The sequence below is a fragment of the Halyomorpha halys genome, unplaced genomic scaffold (assembly GCF_000696795.3).
Source record: "Halyomorpha halys isolate HHAL.00 unplaced genomic scaffold, Hhal_1.1 Scaffold183.1, whole genome shotgun sequence".
NCBI lineage: Eukaryota > Metazoa > Arthropoda > Insecta > Hemiptera > Pentatomidae > Halyomorpha > Halyomorpha halys.
Window position 1 is genome coordinate 173156 of NW_027114717.1, and position 5883 is coordinate 179038.

Sequence of the window (5883 nt, forward strand, 5' to 3'; positions counted from 1 at the left end):
AAATTTTATTGCAATCCAACATACAAAGCTTACTTCACAAACATAGATAATCATCTAAACAATCCTAGTTTACATTATATCTCCCTAAAAATGTAACAGACGTAGTTAGCTATATTTAGTTAACAATTGTAAGATCTGATGTAAGGCGTAAGGTGATGTTCATTATATTGTATAACGGTAGATAATTATTCTTTGTCTGCTTTCAGACATTATACAATAGTTAAACATGTGTTTTCAAATTCGTGATAAGTAAAGAGAACTAATTTATAAAACTATTAAGGTCAGTTACTTTTTCATATGGGATGATGACATAGCATTTTTTATGACTGGAATATAAATTTTTTTAATTTTATACCAAATAACTTTTAAAGTATAGAAGTGTTATCACATTCAGTTTGACCTAATCTAACAAATGTGAAATAGTAACAATTGCAACAATTGTTGAATCATTCAAATAAAAATATTTTTAGTTTATTTATTACTACTATTGTAAACAAAATTGATTTTCTCCCTTTTGATCTATACTTGGATATTTCATAATTATGATAAATATAATCCTTTTTTTATTTTAGTAATATACATTGCGGGCCTAATTTTAAAATCTCTTAAAATTGGGAAACATCAATTGTCAATTTATTGATTTGAGATCGCTCTCGGCGGGGTTTATTGCTCATTGCCTTTTTATATTTTGGGTTGTTTTATAATTTATAAAAATACTTTTTATTTATTAATAGATATTACAATCTGCCACACAGTTGTGAGCAATAGGTAATAGTGATGAATGAACCATCACATTCATACTAAAATAAAATAAAATAAATAAATGACTGAATGAAAAAAAAAACTCTCTTGAAATATATACAAACAGAAGAATAAATAAAATGAACATAATCAAAATAAAATAGAAATAACATAATTATAAAATAATATAATCTCTAGTCACATTTACACTCTTGTTTATGATTATAGCATAAATTTATTGACGCATTATAAAAAATATTTTTGGAAACAATTGGAGTATTATGGACAAAAAAAAAGGTACCCTTAAGAAACGGTTTGAGGCAGAGATGTTCTTTGAGTTCAACCTTATCTTCCCTTTATGTTAATGATGATACATGAACAAGAGGAATGGGTCACTAGAGGACCGACTGAAAGTTGTCACACTGGTGGTGAAAAGTTACGAATTCAATATTTTGATGGAAATACATGTTTTTAGGTCACCTCAGTGCAAAAAACCTAGTCTCGCAAAACAGTTCAGCTCAAAAACATAAAGTCGTATTGAAATTACATATTTAGGGAGAGTGCATAAGTGGTACAACTAATAATTTAATTAACAACTATTTTTTTAAATTAAAAAAAAAAACTATTTATTGATGGATACTACAATCTGCCACACCGTTGTGGGCAATAGATAATAGTGATGAATGATCACATTCATACTAAAACAAAATAAAATAAGAATAAAAGTAAATAAATAAATGAAAAAAAATAGTACATAAAAATAAATAAAACGTCTCTTAAAATATATACAAACAGAAGGATAAAGAAAATGAACATAATAAAACTATGTGCATGAAAAAATAAATAAATAAAATAATCTCTAGTCACTTTTACACTCTTTTATTTATTTAATTTTTTTAACTTATTTATTTATCCATTCAAGTGTTTCATGCAACCGGCTTTTTATTATATTTTCCTTTGAATCTAAGTGTTAGTCTTGTTCTCGTAAAATGTATTTGTTTGTTTTTTGGTAAGCTGATCTACTGCTGTGACTATTATTAATGGTCTGATCTAACATTGCCGTCTAATAGTGAATTTGTTTAGCGGGTCACTGAAGAGGATCTAGGAGGGTGAATTCGGGAGAGTGAATTTGTTGATTGGATGAATTAAAAATTGTGAAATGGTGAAATTGAAGGAACAGAAAAGGGAAGGAAAAAAAGGAATGAATTGAAATATTTGTATTTGGCGTAAAGATCGAAATTGATTGTAAAAGGAAACTGTAGAGAAAAAAATGGTTTTCTTTCTATTTATTTATTATACCATGTAATTATATGTAAATTATATATGTCCAATTACGGATTGATAAGTATGCTGTGTGATATAGCAATCTGATTTTTTTGGGCAGCATAGATGAATAAAGTATTTCTCTATCTCTCTCTATCTCTTATTTACACAATCGACCTGAGGATCCCTGAGCCTACTCTATCGTCTGAGGGGTGGAACAGAACTCATAAGATCCATCAGTTGTAATGTGCCAGAGGAGGCTGAGCAAGTGCACTAAAGCCGCAAACTAACAACTACTGAAATGAAAATAAAGTAAAAAAATAACACTCACCTGCGATTTTGCACCTGTATGCCAGACTTTCGTAATGCGACTTGCCGTAAAACACATCCTAACCGAATGCCAAGCATACGACTCCATCAAATCTTTGTATGAATTACCAGCACATCTCCATTTAATTTTGCAGGATAACAACCAGACTGTAAATAAACTTTTCAAATTTCTGAATCACTCAAAACTTTACCGTAAAATTTAATTAAATTTAACCCCAAATTCTCATTTTTCAATATGAAGACAAAATTCGGAAATTAAGACAATAATTACTCCGAAGTAGTTGATGCCTTAAAAAAATAATAAAAAAAAGGCAATACCTGGAATATGAGAGTAGGTTTTCATGACTTTTTTGACTGACCGTTGATGCTACTTTATAAAATCGACTTTTAACATTTTTTCGATTTTCTCGAAAACAACACCAAAAATTTTTATTAAATTCGCCATGTCAATGAACAATTGAATGATCTCCAATATAAGCTAGGTCTGATACTTGTTGACATAGTTTGGCAGGGTTTAAGTTACAATTTTTTTTTTGTTTTTTTTATTAATTTATTTATTGTTATTTACAACTGTATAAAACATATATACAACAAGTAAATTTGCTGTAGGTGACATAGTGACATGATACAAACATGTGGAGAATCTACCCATTGGTAGAACTCCAATAACATTTCTAGAGGAGAAGATCTCGAGGCCATCTTCTTTTCAGACGCCTAGGAGGATTATTAGTTAATGAAGGAGAAGCCAGGTTAGAAACAAGTGGATTTGGGTGGTTGAGAAGTTTATTATGGAAGGAATGGTATCTGGTTTTGGCCAAATTGGCAACATATGGGACAGTGAGGTCCTGATGGATAACTTGATTTGTGACAAAGTAAGGAGCATTAAGGATTTTACGAAGGATTTTGGACTGTAAGGATTGGATTCGGGTGGAATTTGATGGTTTAAGTTCCAAGTTTAAAACAAAAAAAAATCTAACTCTTAAAGTTTCTTTAATTGTGATTATCAAAAAAAAAAAAAAAACCTAAACGGTTCTCATTGATAACAATAATAAACGATGTTTAAATATAGAATATATCGCACTAGTATTTCTAAAGTGACACAACTCAAAAATCGGTGTTTTTGAGTTATGACTATGAAAGAAATTGGTAAATATATCTTTATGAATCATCAAAACTGTATCAACCTAGCTTCAGAGCTTGTCCGCCAGAGGGCACTTGTGTCACTCTTACTGCCTTAATGCTATTCCCCCTCCATAGGCAAGAGTGTCACATATCCAGAACTGTAGGTTTTAGACTTATGTCACTTTAGAAATACTAGTGCGATATTAAAACATATATAAATAACTGAAGGAGAAAAACCGCTAGATCCCTCCTGAGAGCAAGTGTATGTTTAGTTCATTGTACTTTTTTTTTTAATTTCAAAAAATTGTAATAACTTAAACACAAGCCCACCTATCTACTCAAAGCGTTGAGATGTAAGCAGAGATGAGCAAAAATTAACTATAGTTTTTTTATTTTTATACCAGATCGACCTGGTGGGCCTTACATGGTTGATATAATTTATATTATATATATTTTAACAGTTGATTATTAGGGGATATAGTCATACAAATGACACCCCTAACTATATACAATGTTCTTATTAAAATAAAAGAAAAATATAAAATAAAATAAATAGATAAGAATAATTCTTCTTAATAAAAGAGCAAAGTAAAATTAATAACAAAAAATAATGGTACTCTTAAATAAAACAAAAAATTGTCTTCTAATAGTAAAAAAAAACAACAAGTTAATTTGAAAAAGGGAAGAGAGAAGAAACAAATAATAATAAAGAATAAATAAAATGAATATTAATAATAAGTAAATAGAGGTAGAGCGACTATGAATTAATTTTATATTTATTAAAAATTTATAAAATAATGTTGCTGCAGGACATCTGGGCTGGGCTTCAGTCTTCGGGTTGAGGTTGGGTTTCCCAGGTTGTAGGTCACTGCTCCTTTAACTGTCGGCAACTGGGTGTGGAACTTCATGAACCGTTTTTTGATACAATCCTCTATTGACTCCATCTGTAATTCGCGATGCTATTGGCTATTTCTTATGTACCAAGGAGCATTAACTGCGATTCTTAGGACTTTATTTTGAAAAGATTGTAGTTTTTTCCTTTTCGTGAAGGATGCCGCTCCCCAGACTTCACAGCCGTACATCAGCAGTGGCCTGAGGATTGTTTTAAATATAAGAACAGTTGTTTCTGGTTTTAGTTTGGAATTTCTGTTTAGGATAGGATATAGCATTGCTAACCTTACTTGAGTTTGATGTTTAACTATAGTAGAAACTAGTAGTTAATGTTGTCATGGATACGACCCTTACTCATGAATGAATCATTGATAAATAAACACGGTATCCATGGTAGTTTTCGCGATTAGGTTCAACTACAGCTGATTTTGCCCAACTCTGGACCCCAGTTGGGTGCTATGTGATAGTTTTATGATGCGTGTTCCGTAGCAGATTAGTTTCTATATATAAAAAAACATGAATGGAATATGGTCCGGGTGTGGTAAAAAAAAAAACTAAAAAAAAAACTTTGTTTTTGACTGACGTCAAAACAGCCCTGACAAAGCCCTGGAACATGGGGCGAAACGATGGCTCAATAAAATAGTATAATTATCTACTATTTGAGTTGTTTTTTTTTACCGCATCCGGACCATATTCCATTCATCTATACACACGGTTAATCAATAATCTTCCAGTATAAAAAAACATATTACTTTAAAAAAGAAAATCAGGGGATAATAATTCTTTTTTCTTGGTCGATCACAAAGACTTATTATAGAAAAGAAGAAACAATATCAAAACATTAAATGAAACATCAATAATTTATATTCGTAAACATTAATATATATAAAAAAATGTAAGGAAAAAATTAAATCTATCGAACCACCCTATAACAATAAATTTGGAAAACGTAACTTCAACTATATGGTACCATATCTGTTCAATCGCTTACCAGAACTAATAAATAAATCAATAACAAAAAAAAACTAAACAAAGAAATAAATTCTATATAAACCTTTCTAACCATCCTAATCCTTTGGTTCAATCCTTATCTAGTTCCACCCATCCCTACAGCTCACCTAGAAGGTTGAAACGGCAGTGGCCAAGAGACTTATTGTAAAATAAAAATGGACAATTGGAGTTCTGGCAATGGCCAGAGTGTTTGCGGCTTTAGCGCACTTGGTCAGCTTCCACTGACTCACTACCAGTGATGCGGCGAGAGAGATGCGCTGGGATCTTACGAGCTCTGCTCTACGCCTCACACGTGGGGGATAGAGTGGGCTCAGGGATCCTCAGGTCCATTGTGTAAATATTGTATATTAGATTGTAAATTTGACTAGAGATTATTTTATTTGATTTATTAATTTTTTCATGCATACGGTTTGATTATGTTTATTTTCTTTAACCTTCCGGTTTTAAATATTTTAAGAGAGATTTTATTTATTTTTATTTTATTTTAGTAACACATTCCTAACAACATACGCTGATGACACATGT